Source organism: Chinchilla lanigera, unplaced genomic scaffold, assembly GCF_000276665.1.
Source record: "Chinchilla lanigera isolate Chin_1 unplaced genomic scaffold, ChiLan1.0 scaffold00096, whole genome shotgun sequence".
In the NCBI taxonomy this organism is placed as follows: Eukaryota; Metazoa; Chordata; class Mammalia; order Rodentia; family Chinchillidae; genus Chinchilla; species Chinchilla lanigera.
The window spans coordinates 1,523,081-1,540,455 of record NW_004955497.1 but is presented as its reverse complement, the minus strand read 5'-3'; the positions used below and the strand labels follow the sequence as shown (position 1 = coordinate 1,540,455).

Below are 17,375 nucleotides of genomic sequence, written 5' to 3'. Positions count from 1 at the left end.
GCCTGGCCCGTGGGCTGACGGAACGCTGCGGAGGGCGGCGCGGAGCCGGGCCTGGGGCCGCCGGGCCGGGGTTTGAGGAACACCCAGCTAGGCCGTGTCCACTCCGGGCCGGTCAGCCGCGCTCACCGGGCGTTTGAGGACCTCCTCGGTGCAGGAGGACGGGCCGGGGCAGCTGCCTTGCCGACCGCCATGGGAGGCCCCGGGCTGAGGGCGGGGACCGGAAGTACAGGGTCGCAGGTCCCGCGGGGAGACCCGGGGGAGCGTGCGGAACAGCGGGAAGCCTTCTCCGGAGCTGCGGTGCCTGCGTGGCAGTGTGCACCCCAAAACCGACCACATATAAATATGTATGAGCTGCTTTTTTGTTGTATGTAAATTCAACCTTAATTTTTTTTAAGTTAAAAGGACAGGATAAATAGAATTTTAGAGAGTGAGAAGAAGGGAACTCTTTCAGGCGTGAGCACTACATAGGCAAGGATAAAAATGAGATTGTGGGCTTTTTTTGGAAGTAAGTCCGATGAACTGTAGAACCAAATAGCACTGCATAGAAACTGTTAAAGAGACTATGTAGACCCTTTGTCTTCTTTACAGAAGGAGCCTCGCAGACTAGTTCAGGCATCCTCTGTCTCCCCTTTCAACTGAGTCTGAGATGTGTCCTAAATTAATGCTTTTTCTGCTGGATCACACTGTCTGGACCTAAATTTCTTGCAGAAGACAATATGACCCCGTGAAATTACATAATGTGGTAGTTTCACATTAAGTAGGTTTCATGCATGGAAACAAAAATTTCATGCAAATAAAGGATAAGCACAGCATCTAGGATCATGCGAATTCTTGGAGAGGCTGCCTGTTAATGTGCCCCACCCCTCTGCTCAAAATGTTCCATCTTTCTATAGTCTTTTCTCCTTATTCTTTGCAGGCAAAGTTAAAATATCACCTGCTGTGTCACTTTTTTCCTGTTGTAACTCAGGTTCTTACTCGTACTGCACAACACTCCCATAAGAAAGAGTTCACCACATTCTCATGATTATTTCTTATATCTCTAGAGCACTGATGGTGAACCTTTTAGACCAAATGCCAAACTGCAAGCCAAATTCCATTTATTTATCTCAGCGAGCCAACACTGCAATTAAACCTGAATACTGAGGTTTTAGTTTAGAAAAAACAACTCTACATTAACATCTTTTGTTTAAAAAACAAGTAACATGCCAGTAGGTCATACTGCTCTAGAGTTTCTCAGCCTCAGCACTGTGGATTCTTGGGCCTGATGATTCTTTATTGTGAGGGCTGTCTTATGGATTGTAGGAGGTTCTGCCTCTATCCACTGGCTTCTAGTAGCACCTCCCAGATTGTGATAATTAGATGTCTCCAGATAGTGTCAAAATTTCCCATTATGAGACAGTCATCCCATGAGAACAACTGATTAGAGGATAAGGCCCAACATCAATTTACTAACTAAGCACTTGCCAACTGTTTGGACTTAAGAATCTTTTTCACTGCAATTTTACAAACTCATTTTGAAGTTATAAAATAATGAAGTATTAACTTAAGAGCCAGTTCTGGTGGCATACGCCTGTACTCTGGGAAGCTATGGCAGGAAGATTACAAATTCAAGCCCAGACTGGATAACTTAGGTGACTTGAATGTAACCATTATGTACTGCAAACATGTACTAATAAAACTTTTTCTAAATAATTTATTTTTTTGTGGGGGTTACTGGGAATCGAGCTCAGGACCTTGCGCCACTGAGCTATATCCCTGGCCCCAAAATTTAATTTTAAATTGGGGACCAAAATTTAATTTTCAATTGGGGATGAATGCAAATGCCCTGAATTCAACCCCCAGTACTCCTCTCCTGCAAGAAAGGAAAGTTCTGGTACCGGGAAAAAAAAAAAAAAAGAAAGGAAAGATTATTTAATCTTTGTTGATGTTTATTTTGTAAACTTTTCAGGTTTTTCCTGTTGAACAAGTGATGCACTTTTGAACTCATTTCAATATTGTACAGTCTGTGATTACTAAAATTACAGCTCCGCTATACTCTCCATTTGCTTCATTGACCCTATTGTCACCTAACATGTCCTTCATTTATTAAGCTCTGAAAGAATGGGGACTTTTAGTCCCATTGCTAAGACTAGAACTTAGTGATGTAAGTGATGCCTTAGGAGGGGAGTTGATAAACCTGTTATTTTGGGACCAAATTTATATAAAATATAGATTGGAATTTAATTGTCTTTTATAGCCATTAAAGTCAATTTTCTAAAAGTTTTCTTTGCAGTTCTTTGGTATTCAGCCTATTGGTTTCTTTCTGTGGTTTTCATGTTTTATTTCTAAATGATTAGCAAAGATATTTCAGGCTGTTGTTTGAAAGTGCTTTTCCAGAGATGTAGCTCTGGGAAATGTCTAGTACTAATAAAGGAAAGTCAAATTATTTCTGTCTGTATCAAGGATATACATAGAGGTGTATATTGGACACATACATCTTTCCTTTGGCTCTTCTAGGTGTGCATTCCTTCAGCTTTTCTATGCAGTATTAATGGTTCGACTTTAATCAAACTGATTCTGACAGGATACATTAGATTTGCCTGAATGAAAACTCAGAATTCTAAATACCAACCCAAAATGGACTCTTTTACTAGTTTAACACATCATTTTGCCCTGTTTTCTCAATCTTTCTCAGTTCAGCATGCATATAAAGTACTTTCGGAATTTCTACTTGGAAATTTTCCAGCTTGTAACTCCTGGATAGCTTTCCTGAAAATGTGTTCCTTATGCTTATTGCAGTAAACTAGAACCACTTATTTCAAGCATTCCTACCATCCTTTGGTGGGATTGCTACAGACAGTTGTATGTTGACTTAGTTATTTGAATGCTAAATATATAACCTCAAAAGTATATGATTTGCCTGGGAGTGTAGCTTAGTAGTATAGCACATGCTTAGCATGCTTGAGGGCTGAATCTTAGCACATGCTTGCACACACACACACAGATAATTTACCTTTTGAGTCTTATGAAACCATAAAAACTAAATCCATTTTCAAGTTAGTTGAAAATAAAATTATCAGACATTAAAATTCAAACAGTTCATTGTGAAGATTGTTTTGATGCTTAATTTGTAATTCCTTTGAGATTAGTGTGCATAATCTATCTTGAACTGTGTAGTGAAGTGGTTCTTCTACTATTGGGTGCATATTTTTTTCTCTGCTTCAAATATCTTTCCCCCTTTTTTGCTTAAATGAGAAGTTACTCTTTTTTTTTTTTTTTTTTGGTTTTTCTCCGGTACCAGGAACCGAACTCATGACCTTACGCTTGCCAGGCAGGCGCTTTGCCGCTGAGCTAAATCCCCAGCCCTTGAAAAGTTACTCTTTAGATTCCAGTTTAAATATCATGTCTTTGGGGTGGGGAGATAGCTTAGTGTCACAGTGCCTGCCTGGCAAGTGCAAGGTCCTGAGTTCGATTTCGGGTACCAAAAACAAGGAAAAGAAAAGATTACCATAAATATCATGTCTTCAGAGAAACCTTCTCTAACAACTATAGTCAAGAAAACAATTCAGTGTAGTCCCTTGCTGTATAATTTATGAATCTAATAACATTTTCTCCACATTTTTACTGTTATGGTAAAATATACATGACACAATTTTTTGAACCTATTAAAACATCTAGTACTGTTTTTGCATGACACAATTTTTTACCATGTTAATTTTTTTTTTTTGAGATGAGGTCACACTGCAATTCAGGCTGGTGTAGGACTCACAGAGATCCTCCTGTCTCAGCCTCTTGAGTGTTGAGATTATAGGCCTGTGCCACCATGCATGGCTGTGTGTTACAGTTTGTGTCTAGATGTCCCCTCCAAAACCTCATGTGGGCATAGGGCTTTTTCAGAGGTGGCTGGATCTAGAGTGTGTGATACTGGGATTAAGGGTGTGTGATTAGTAAGTGAGCCCACTGATGGGTTTTGCATAGTTATGGCTAGGATTAAGGATGTGAGTGCTATACCCACCGTCCCTAGGGTGGGCATACAATATAAGCGACAGAGTCTTGTCTCCCCTTCCCTTGTTGCTTACTGTCTTCTGCCACCATGAAGTGTTTCTCCTCTTCCATGCCCCTCTGCCAAGCCATCCTGCCTTGGACCCTGTTGATTATGGACTGAAACATTCACAAAATGTGAGCTAAATAAACCTTTTCCCTTTTAACTTTGGGTGTTGGGTATTTTGTCTCCACAATGAAAGAAAAGTAAGACACTATGCTAACTATTTTTAAGTGTGAAGTTCAGTACTATTCAGTACATTCACACTGTTGTATAACCATCACTCCATCTCATCTCCAGAGCTCTTCACCTTCTAAGACTGAAACACTGTACTGATTAATAAGTCTCAGTTCTTCCCTTTCTCTAGCTCCATTTTGACCATGACTCTAGTTGCCTCATATAAATGGAATTATATTTTTTTGACTGGCATATTTCACTTAGCATATAGTTTTGTTTACTTTTGAATCTTGAGCACACACAGTGGGACCCACTGAACCAGCAACTAGGTACCCTCCTCAGATTTCATCCATCTTGAGCATATTTCAGAATTTTCCATTTTTGAGGCTCAATATTCCATTGTGTGTGTGTGTGTATATATATATATAAAACACATTTTGCTTGTACATTAGTCCCCACTCCTCCCCCCTCCCCCACCGCCCCACTTTCTCTCTTTCTGTTACTTCTAGTAGTCTATATTGGCTGGTCTGGAACTCCTGGCTCAAGTGATTCTCTCATCTCATCCTGGGCAGGTTGATGTCACGTGACACCCTTCTGCCTAGCAACAGGGAATGTGTTTGCTTGGCTTGCCTGAGGGTGGGTGTCTCTGTGTTCTCCAAGCTGGAACAGCTTGTTCACGTGGCTCACTTATGGTGCTCCACACATGTGATCAATCTCCAGCTTCAGCGGCTCTCCACATGTGTGAGCTAAAAACAAGTTTCCTGAAACAGTACTTAAATCCCCCATAACCTTTAAACTCTGAGGCATTCCATTTTCTTTATTTTTTTTTTGCAGCGATAGGGGTTGAACTCAGCACTTTACCATGAAACTACACCCTCAGTCCTGTAGTGATACTTGCACAACTCTGATTATGCTAAAATTATAATTGTATACTTTCATGTATACTTTTTTTTTTAAAGATACAGTGAACGTTTTGTTTGTTTGTTTGTTTGTTTGTTTAGGCACTGGGAATTGAACTCAGGACCTTGCGCTTGCCAGGCAGGCGCTTGTGCCACTGAGCCATATCCCCAGCCCCCCCCCCCCTTTTTTTTTGTCTTTTTGAGACAGGGTCTCAGAATGCAGTTCAGGCTGGCCTTGAGCTCACTTTGTAGCCCAGGCTGGGCTCGAACTCCAAACGATTCTCCTGCCTCAGCCTCCCGAGTGCTGGGATTACAGGCATGTGCCACTACCCCTGGCTACTTTCATATATACTTTAAATGAATGAACTGTATATACACTGCACTACTGCAAAAAGAATCCTGGCCTCTCTGGCCATAGTAAAGTTCATATCATAGAAATTCAGTTCTTAATTTGATGAGACCCTGTTTGATAAAATCATCATTATGAAATAAATTATTTTGATGTTCTCAAAATAAACATACATTTACCATAAAATTCAGCATGGTACTCCTGAGCAGGGAAATTAAAATTTATGTCCACATAAAAATCTGTCTGCAAACAATCATAGCAAGTTCTGTTTGTAATAGCCTAAATTTGGAAACAACCTAGATGTGTTTTAGCAGGTGAATGGTTAAAGTATGGTCATACCACATACTACTACTTAATAGTAGAAAGGAATGGATCACATTGATAAAACAACTTTGATACCTTTTGAGCTGTGCTGAGTGAAAAACGCTAACCTTGGGTTATATAATGCATGATTCTTATATGAAATTCTTTTTTTTTTTTTTCTTATATGAAATTCTTAAAGTGACTACATTATTGAAATAGATAACAGGTTAGTGCTTTCCAGGGGTTAGAAGTGGAGGGTAAGGCATGGAGTTGAGGGTGACTCTAAAAGGGTAATGCAGCTAATCTTTGTAGTGCTGGAATATCTTCTAGCTTTCATGTGGCTGTAGTTTCATGAATCTACATATTTGATGACATTATACAGAACTGTACAGGCAGATTAATGAATGAATCCACGTAAAACTGGTGAACTCTGAATGAACTCCGTGATTTGTACCAATGTCAGTTTCCTGCTTTAGATATTGTACTAGTTATATAAGTTACTACTAGTGGAGAAAAATTGGTAAAGAGTGCATAGGACCTCTTTGTATTATTTTTGCAACTTCGGTATAATTATTTTAAAATAGAAAGTTTAGGAATGAAGCACGGTACAGTGGTATATGCCTGTAGTCTCAGGACTCTGGAAGGCTGAAGCAGGAGAATTGCATGTTTGAGCACAGCTTGAGCAATTTAGCAAGACTCTGTCTCAAAATAAAAAGAGCTGGGATGTAGTTCAGTGTGAAGGCCTTCGGTTGAATCCCTAGTTATGCAAAAACAAAACAAAACAAAACAAAAAACAATGGAAAGTTTATGAATGAGAATTGGATCAGAAAGTTGAAATATTTATGTCCAATATGTGAGGTTTTTTCTAAAAGCTGTCAATCCAAATTGTTATCCAAATTAAAAATAGACAGACATCACTACATTCTTCTCCATATTAACTATGGCCATTTTTACTTCTTTTTTTTTTTTTTTTTTTTTGGTTTTTCTCTGGTACTGGGAACCGACTTCTTTATTTTTGCCATCTGTTTCCTGTATTTCCTTAAGCTAGCCAGAATACTGATAAGTGGTTTAGATGCTATGATTTGTTTGATGTGTACATAAATAAAACTTTATTGGTTCAGAAAAAGTTAAAACTAGTGCACACATTCATAGTATCTCTCTCCCTCTCTCTTTTTTTTTTCTTTTTGTCTTTTTGAGACAGGGTCTCCCTATGCAGTTCAGTCTGGCCTTGAGCTCACTTTGCAGCCCAGGCTGGCCTCGAACTCCAAATGATCCTCTTGCCTCAGCCTCCTGAGTGCTGGGATTACAGGCATGTGACACATGCCCAGCCTCATTCATAGTATCTCTATTTGTAGTATCCAAAAACTTGACACTGTCCTAATGTGCTTGAGTGGAGGAATAAATATGTAGAAGGAGCATATCAATTTCTGTTAATTAAAGAACAAAACTTGCTTGGTATATTATACTGCATATCATTCAGTTTGGAGAGAACACGTTAATAATGGTTCTTCAATTCATGAAAATGGTAATATCCCCTTTTATTTAGGGTTTTTTTTTTTTAAACATTTCAGCAGTACTTTTATAGTTTTCCTTAAACAGATTATGCAAAATCTGTGTGTTAAATATATTTCTAAGTATGTTTATACTGTTTTGTGTGGAACTGCTTTTAAATTTTATTTCCATTTATTTGCTGCTAAAGTAAACAGTTACTTTTTCTGTATTGATTTTATATTCCGAAGCTTGGAAAAACCCACTTACTAATTCTAATTGTTTTTGTTCTTATTTGAGGTTGGTGATACTTGTTTGTTGGTTTTATAGTATGGGGGTGCGGGGGCTTAAAAGTCCAGAACCAAGGACTTTCACAATGAGTTACATCACAGCCCTTTTTAATTTTTTATTGTGAAATAAAGTCTCCCGAAGTTGCCCAAACTGAACTTGAATTTGTGATCTTTTTGTGCCAGCCTCCCAGAGTGCTGGGATTATGAGCATATGCCATCTGGCCCAACTTTCTTAGGATTTTTTTTTTTTTTAAATAGACTTTACTTTAGAATGGCTTTAGATTTACAGAATATAGCAGAGTCCCTCAGTATTCCATATCCAATTTCCCCTATTGTCAATTTATTACTAGGGCACATTTATCACACTGTAAGGCAGTATTGATAAAGTATTATTAACCAAAGTCTGTATTTTATTCATATCTTTTCACCTATATCCCTTTTCTGTTCCAGGATCCCATCTATGATATCACATAATATATAGTTAATGGCTATGACAGTTTTTCAGATTCTCCTGGTTTTTGACCATCTGGCAATTTTGACAAGTACTGGTCAGATATTTTGTAAAATGTCTCAGTTAGGATTTGTCTAATATTTTCACCAGGATTAGACTGGGGTCCTGGGATTTTGAGAAAGAAGATCCTAGAGATAAGATACCACTCTCATCATACAGGACACATATGACCAACATAACTTCTCAGCACCTGTGTTGACATTGACTACCTGGTTGAAGGTAGTATTTCCTTAGAATTTTCTCTGTGATTAGTCGTGCCTATGAGTAGAGACATTTCTCCCTTTCCAACATTTATGTTTTAGCCTCATTATCTGACTACATAATGACAGTGTTAAATTAAGCCACTGAATTTTTTAAATTTTATTTTTGGTACCAGGAATTGTACTCAGGACCTTGCACTTGCCAGGCAGGCACTGTGCCGTTGAGCTGTATTCCTGGCCCAACAGTGTTAAGTTAAGTATGTTAGTTTTATGTCTTTTGTAGATTCCCTTTTTCAGAAGAAATTCCCTTACATGCTTAGTTTGCTTAGCTTTTAACATAGATAAGATACTAAATTCTGGGGCTGGGGATTTAGCTCAGCGGCAAAAGCGCCTGCCTGGCAAGTGCAAGGTCGTGACTTCAGTTCCCGGTACCGGAGAAAAACCAAAAAAAAACAAAACAAAACAAAAAAAGATACTAAATTCTGTCAAATGCTTTTATAGTGTCTGTGCAGATGATCATAATGGCTTTTCTCTTTATTCTGTTAAAGGATCAGCAAACTTTCTGTAAATATGTCCACCTTAAATCACCCTTGTATTCCTGAGATAAACCACACTTGGTCAAGATGTATTATCTTTTGTTAATATCAATTTGCTAACATAGTATAAATTAGTATTTTTGTTTCTGTGTTCATGTGTGGAATATTGATCTTGTTGAAGGACAACAGTTGAGTTTAAAGACCTTAATTGGCTTTATTTGTAATTCTAAAGTCAAGTTACACCTCATTTCATAAAATAGGATTGATGTTCCATTGAGCACAGCAGCAGAGTTTGATTTTATAGATAGAAAAAAAATTGAAGAAGGAAGAAACAAATTGTTTCATTTCAATTACTTTAAAGATGGGACCAACAGAAAAATAACGTTGATTAACATCAGGTTATTTTAGCTTACTTTTTTATATAAAGAGGAATTTCATTATCATGCCTGTGGAAATTAGCCTGTTTAGGAAACTAGTAGTCTTTTTGTGTGTGTGTGTGTGAGGCAGGGTCTTACTATGTAGTACAGGCTGTGCTCGAACTCACTTGTATAGCCCAGAGTGGCCTCAAACTCATGATGGTCCTCCTGCCTCAGCCTCCCAAGTGCCAGGATTACAGGCATGTACCACCATGCCCAGCTATTTTCTTATAATGTTAATTACATGCTGGCTTTAGAAAATACATTGGAAGGCATTCCTTTTTTTCCACTTTCTGGAAGAGTGTATATGAAATTAGCATCATTTCTTGTTTATCCTGTAGTTTTTTATTTGGGAAGATTTTTGCAATAAAATCCATCTGTCTTTGATAAATGGAGGAGCATATACTTTCTTGAATGATATAACTTTATTTGTCTTTAAACTTTATATAGATCTAATCATATTGTATGTAACTTGTGCTTTTTTGTTCCCTTCTTAGAGGGCAAATGGATATTCATAAAGGGCTTATTTATATTCTAGATTAATTTGTGTGACCAGACGTTTATTAGCTAGTTTTTACACAGTAAGTCTTTAATGAAGGAAAGCAGGAAGGAATCAACAAGCTATTTTTGCCAGAGGGGAGTCTGACACTTCAGGGAGTCGCTGTGAATCAAATCTGGCCATTTGCCCCTGTGCCAAATAGAAAAAGTACTGGTAAAAGGCAGGAAAGCAGGACTGGGGTATAGCTCAGTGGTGGAGTGCTTGCCTGGCACATGTGAGGCCCTGGGAGCAGTTTCTAGTAACAGAGGTTGGGGGATGGAGGCAGGAAAGCAATTTATTCAGTATACCTGTCCCGAGAAGAAGGGGTCTTCTCAGCACAGCTGTTTGCTGGGTGGAAGGAGCGTCGCTAACAAGAGCTCCAAAATTATATAGCAAAGAGGGCATGAAATATGCATAATTCAGCAGACTTGTTCCACTTGTGGGCTGGTTGATCAGTACCTCAGGATGGTCAGTCAGAGCTTTCTCTTTAACTTTTTTTTTTTTTTTGTCTTTTAGAGAAAGGGTCTCCCTATGCATTTCAGGCTGGTCTTGAGCTCATTTTGTAGCCCAGGCTGGTCTCTAATTCACAATGATCCTCCTGCCTCAGCCTCCAGAGTACTGGGATTACAGGCTACAGGAGTGCTCCACCAGGCCTGTCCAGAGCTTTGTCTTGATAAAGCCATTGCAGCCTAGGGGAATACTTTCTTCTCATCACAAGATGTTTATCCTTCAGGCCTGTGATTCCTATTTACTGCAGGAGATAATGACTCAAAGAAAGGACAGATCAGAAGGAGAGCAAAGATAACAGATTTTTTATTCTGATTTTAGTTACCCATTTGGGCATCTACAGACCCAAGAGTCAGTGTTTTTTTGTTGTTGTTGTTTTTTTAGCAAAATCGGCCTATAAGTCCTTGTTACACTATTTGTAAAAAATCAAAATACACAGGGTTATTAGTGGTTGGTATGTACAAGGTTTTTGTTGCTTAGAAATTATGATATTAACTAATTGTGCTAATTTGAATATGAAATGGCCAACTAAATCGGATCATATAGTTCTGGGTGTAGTAGAAGGAATGAATGAAAATTTTTTGGGATTTACTGGGTGTGAGTGACAGCAACCAATAGGCTTGCTACCTGAATGATATAAAAGGGTAACAAAGAAGGCTCACCTCTGTTTCTTTGGAGGCACTCCAGTCTTCCCTTTCACCTTGGATGTTGTGTCCTGGCTTCTAGCACAGACTTTTTTCAGCCTGTAGCACAGAACTCTCAGCCTTCCATTGCAGACTCTTTGGCCTCCTGATATGGACTTGCACAGGATACTACACAGCTGCAGGCCTTTGACTGGGTCCTTCAGATCTCTAGTGCACAGACAGCTCTTTTGTACTTTTTCACACCTGACTCTGCAGGCAGTGCTTATAAGTCAATCTTGTAAATTCCTACATATTTATATACCTTGCATTAAATCTGTTTCTCTAGTAAGCACTGACTGATAGAGATCTTGGTGCCAGGAGTAAGGTCATTGCTGTGACACTACCTGACCATGTGGTTCAGGAGCCTTTGGAAGTGTCTTGTGGAAAGAATTTGGAAAGTTTGGAGATGCAGGCTGAAGAAGCAGTCTTTGAATACTTTAAACTATACTTGATGGGAGATTCTAGTCAGAGCTCAGAAAAGCAGAATGGTGAAAGAAATGCAACCAGTAAAGACCAGGCTCAAGAGATTTTAGTTAGGAACAAGGATTGCATTGGCTGTTGAATTCTAAACCATGTGTGTTGTGTTATCCTTTATAGAAAATTTTTCTGCATTTTGCTCATGTCCAGAGACTTTGCCTGAGACTGAGATTAAGGCAGGCAGACTAATTAATATTGTAGAAGAAATTTCAAGGCAGTCTAATACTGAGGTGGTGGCATGGTTGGGAGCATTTAGCCAGATTTATGTTGAGAGTCAAGAGCAAAGAGCCCATCAGAGTGATTTAAAACATTTTGAGTTTGGCCAGAAAAGAAGCTCTAGTAAAGTTGAGGACTGCAGAGATGGAGCAGAGTGAATGTGGTTGTGGAAAAGGAAGGGTACAATAGAAAATATGGCCTTAGGACATCATAAGAATCAGCAGGACTCCATCTTTTGCAGCCCCAAAGACAGCCCCAAAGCACCATGTTCCAGAATGGCAGTAGCCTAGAGAATTTGTTGCTCAGATGTGAATTCTAAACCATGTGTGTTGTGTTATCCTTTATAGAAAATTTATCTGCATTTTGCTCATGTCCAGAGACTTTGCCTGAGACTGAGATTAAGGCAGGCAGACTAATTAATATTGTAGAAGAAATTTCAAGGTAGTCTAATACTGAGGTGGTGGCATGGTTGGGAGCATTTAGCCAGATTTATGCTCCCTATGCTCCACAATCCAGGCACTTGACTCCTACACCTAAAAGAGAAGGAAGCCTTGCTTCTAGCCAATAGCAGACTTTGGCATCATCCACATGGTGCTGGTTTTAGGCACATGCAGAATGCAAGAGTTGTGGGGTCAGGAAGGCTTTCATCCAGATTTCAGAAGAAGGGCTGGGAGGCCAGGTAGTACACTCCTGAGAGGGCAGTTTGGGATGCTGTAAGTGTGAAGCTAAAAGTACAGTGGAGACCACAGAAGGTTGGAGAAGCCAGGAACATGGATTATCTGGGGAAAACTACAAGGAAGTAGCAGAAATGGCCCAAGAGAGAAGCTGTTTGAGCTATAATGACCAGCAGCCATAAAGACAAAGCTACCTGTTGTAGTTTGGGGTTTTGCCAGGGAAACAGTACAATACAGGACACTTAATTATAAGATTATTTTATAATAGTCACCCAAAGAATCATATACAAAGAGAGTGCAGGAAATCTGTTCACACACTAAAGACCAAAGAATCCAGCTGAGGGCCTTGGTCTCATGGCCGTGTCCTGCTTGAGTCTACCTGAAGACCTAGAACGCATGACAGTGTCTCATGCAAGCCTGTTTCATGGATCTGCACTGGGAAGTTCCAAAAGTCAGTGGTGGAAGCTAGAAAGTCTGTGCCAGTGGGATGAAGGATTTGCACTAATAGGCTGAGGGATCTGAACTGGAGCCCCGAAGTGATGCTCTAAGTAAGAACCAGAGCTCTGAGAAGTACCATAGCCATCCTCAGCAACAGTGAGGTCTCAAGCTCCTCAAACAGTGAGGAAAGCCAAGTTCCTATCAGGAAAACTAAAGCAACAAGCTTCTCCAGGAGACTGAGCAGTGCACCATCTTCTCCTCTGGAGCCAGGAAGTGATGCTCAAAATGAGGACCAGGGCTCCCCCAAAGTGAACCATAGCCATTCTCAGTGACAGCAAGGTCCTGAGCACCTTAGAGGATGAAAACAGCCAAGTTCATTGGGAAAGCCAATATGACAAGCTCCTGCAGGAAACCAACAGCTCCCTACAGCTTCCCTAACAGCTTCTCTTCTTTGCGAGCTCTGCCTCTTATGCTGCCAGCAACAATCTCCTGATGGGCCTCCCACACCCAGTACCACACTGGTTCAGTTCAGCTGGGTGTTACAAGTTGACCACCAGTTGTCAATCCACCACACTACCCAAGCTCCTTGGAGTTCATATTGTGCCACAAATTAATCTGGACACTGGACATGGAACTGTAGGACTTAATTTGCTGCTGGATTTTGGACTTGCTTTGGTCCCATTTCTTTCTATCCCCTTTATACGTTTTGGAGTGGAAATGTCTATCTTGCACCACTGAGTGTTGGAAGTGTTTAACTTTCTTGTCATTTTTACATAGGCTCACAGCTAATAGTTTGCCTTAAATGTCAGAGGGACTTTACACTTGGACTTTTCAGCAATGCTAAAACTGTTAGGACCTTGACAGCTCTTGGATATGGACTGATGCCTTTTGCATAAAGGAATGTGTATGAGTCTTTTGGGGGCCAGGAGCAGAATGTTATGCCTTGTATCTAGATACCACCCCCCCTCCAAAGTGTTGTCCTATCCTCTGGTCATAGGTAGGACTTCCTGGAGCTGGCTGGATCTACGGTGTGTGATGCTGGGATTAAGGGTACATGATTACTAAATTGGCCCACTGATTGGTTTAGCAGATTTCTGGGTGTGGATAACGGGAAAGGCCTATCCTGGTTGTGGGTGGCACAACTCAAAAGGTGAATAGCCTGGAAGGGAAGGAAGAGGCAGGTTGCTGCTTCTGCTGCTGTTCTTTGCTTGCTTTGCAGCCTTCTGCCTGCCTTGCCACGCCTCTGCTATGCCACCTTGCCCTGGAGCCAGCCTGCTATGGACTGGAACCTCTAGAAACTGTGAGCTACAATAAACCTTTCCTTCTTTATGTTTGGGAATTGAGTATTTTGTCTTAGCTATGGGAAAAGTGACCAAGACAGGGATTTTATGTGGCATGACCAGCATTTTGATTTTGAAAAGGAGAACAAAAGCAACACCTAGCAGGTCTTTCTCTCCTTAAATGGCTATGCAGCACCTTTAGAACACTTTTAAGTTTGGCGAATTTCCTAAGTTCTGAGTGCTGCTTTCCCAGCCTCCCCTAATGGCAGGCCCAGGAACTTGCTCCAGACCCTGTCATTCAGGCACTCATGCAGGTCTCCCAGTGGGAAGAGAGCAGCATGGAGTGATACCTGCTGGTGCTCAGCACATCACTCATGTGAATCCTCCGCATGATACAGTGAAGTTCCTGACTTGGGAACATTTGTAAGTCAGATTTGTTTGTGTAAGTCTGATGTAGTGAGTCTTAACACCTTTGACACTCATACACAGTATAAAGCGTTAAAAACTCAAACACACACACACACAAATATTGTAAATTATTTTTACTTTTATAGTTACCTTAAACACATGAGCTACTTCCATGATTTGTTCACAACTCAAATGTTTGTAAGTGGGGGGCTGACCGTGTATTAAAAAGCAGCTGGGATGCTGTTTTGTTCTTAGATGACATCTGGTTTAGAAATGTGTTTGGTGTCTAAGGGATTTGACCTCACCCAAAGAGAGTTCTTTGTCTTGGCTCTTGAGTGGTACCCTCTGAGCATTTGGTATTTCCAAAGTGACAGGATCCTGTTATTTCTGGTAGGCCCCTCAGCCCAATCTTGGGGACAAAGAGCTGATGACTGACTTTAGCCAGGTGTAAAATTCATGCCCACATCATGAGAGTGCCCTAAAATCTGTACCCTGAAGCTCAGGTTAGCCCCCTAGGTTGGCAGCACCCCATGCATGTCTTCATTCATAGGTGCCTAGAAGGAGATCTGCCCCCAAGGATGATAGAAACTTTAAATTCGGAACCCCACAGATTCCTTCCTATGTCTCCTCCCTTGGCTACATTTAATTTGTATCTTTTCCGTGTAATACATGGAACAGTGTTACTGGAAAGCTGGCCTTGATACAGCAAGGACTGGACCCTTACTTTTGTGGTCTTCAGTTCTTTGTGTCCTTGATAAAAGAATTCAGTCAAGATCCATAGGTTGTGCAGAAGCATAGGTAGAATTCATTAGGAAGTAGAGAAAGAGAGAGAGTTACTCCATCAAACAAGGAGGCAGGCAGTGCCAGGAGGGCATCTGCGTCAAATGTGAGTTTGGATACATTTTTATGCACCTACAACTTACTTTTGAGGCCTGGAGAACTGAAATAATGATGATGCTTATCAGTATTTCACTTAGAAGTTACTTTGGAATTGCAGAGTGTCCTCTTGTTCCTTCAGATGGGTAGCATTTCCTTAGAGGCTTTAACACATCCTCGCTAGCTTGAACCACTAGTCATATGTGCGTGACTCTCCCATCGGGTGGCTTGTACTACCCAATGGGACTGTCCCCTGCTGCCTGATGGGACCTTTATTCACAGTGGCTCCGAGCCACCCAATAGCGAGAAATATGAATTACAGCTACACCATGAGGGTGTTAATTATGTATTAAACTTACAGAAGATAAGTTCTTAATTTAAACCAGTACCAGCCCAGAGCAGGAGGGTCTTTAAAGAACAGTTCCTTCCCTGATATCACTGGACTGTAGCAGTCAGGAATGCAATGTGCCTTGTTCTGGAGTTGGCGAATCAGCTATCAGAATTACCGTGCGCCATGCTTAACCTTAGGTTCATTGTGCTCTGTGGAGTCACTTTGGATCTGAGACCTAATGGTGTATAAATATATTATACACTGAGATCTTTCTTTAGTTTCCTGGCAACACATGCTGCCGGTAAAAAGTGGGTTTCTATGTGAGGTCACAGAATGAGGTGTGGGAGATGAAAAGAAAAATAAGAGAGACATAGTTACGGGATCAGGGGGCTACAGCCTCTAGGACTGAAGCCTCTGTTACAGTTTTCTTTAGCCTTTTATTAGTATTTTCACAAAAAGCAGCAACAGGGGAAATGGGAGGAATCACTAACAGCATTAACAAGGGCAGTACAGCTTAATTATCCCAGGAACTGAACTTTGACTTAGCTAGTCATCATGTCATCTTTTCTTGTGACATATCTCAGCAAAGTATCTAATGTTGTCCCAGCGGCTTTCCATGGGGACGCAGGTCCTGCTATCGTTTCCTTTTACACTAATGCTTTTGCTAGACTTCCTCCAGAACAAACAGTCGTATGGCTTGGTCAGGCTCAAAGCCCCAGATAGCTAATACGTGGAAAGGTAAACTGTAGAATGTCCTTCTCCACAACGTGCTATTTTGGACCCCTTGTCCCTCAACTCTGCTGATGTCTAACTATCTGCCTAACATGAGCGTAATTGCTTTCAGTAATTTCTGGGAGCTTTCTAGAACATTAATGAGCATGAGTGAGTGTGGTTTTGGGAGTCTTTGTACTTAGGGGGTCGGTCAGCTGGAGGGCTGAGCCGTAACCTCAGAGGCTGGCTGACTGCAGGCCGTACCCGAGATGCCACTGTGTCTGACCATCAGTTACTGCAGAACTGCCTTACTTCTCTCTCACTCTGTGTTATCTTTTCCTTTTCTGCTTGTCTCTTTCCTTATTCATCTCTTTGCTTCTGTGTTTGTTTGTTTGTACCCGGCAACCCTCTGACAGGGTTTCACTGTGCTTTCAGACTGGCCTTGAACTCACGTTGTAGCCCAGGGTGGCCTCAAACTTGCAGCAGTCCTCCTGCCTCAGCCTCTTGTGCTGGGATTACAGGTGTGCACCACCACCTCTCCTTCTGAATTGATCTTGTATATCCACCAGTGACAGCCATGAGCTTTATTTCACCTAAACAGTGACATTCAAGCATAAAAAGTTGTCTAAAAGATGGGCATCAAAAAAAAAAAATGGGCACCATGGGGGATGCCTATAATCCCCGCACTTTGGGAGACTGAGGCAGGAAGATCACAACAAGTTCAAGCCCAGCAAGAGCAATTTAGTGACTTAGAGAGTTGCGTTCTCAAAATGAAAAATAAAAATGTCCAAAAAAAATTTAAAGATTAAGTGTGGCTGCTAGATTGAAAGAAAGAAAGAAAGAAAGAAAGAAAGAAAGAAAGAAAGAAAGAAAGAAAGAAAAAGAAAAAGAAAGAGAAAGAAAGGGAGAGAAAGAGGAAGGAAGGAAGGAAGGAAGGAAGCCTGGAGATATAGCACAGTGTGAAGGCCGTGTGTTCAATACCCAGAACTCGAGATTGTGTGTGTGTGTGTATATGTATGTGTACGCGCGCACGCATGCACATCTAA

The 17,375-nt window shown here is 40.7% G+C and overlaps 1 protein-coding gene across 2 annotated transcripts in view; it reads left to right on the top strand.

The window, feature by feature from the left end:
* The window catches only part of N6amt2 (N-6 adenine-specific DNA methyltransferase 2 (putative)), a 30,932-nt gene that overhangs the window by 331 nt on the left and 13,226 nt on the right, over positions 1–17,375 (top strand). The window lies entirely within an intron of this gene.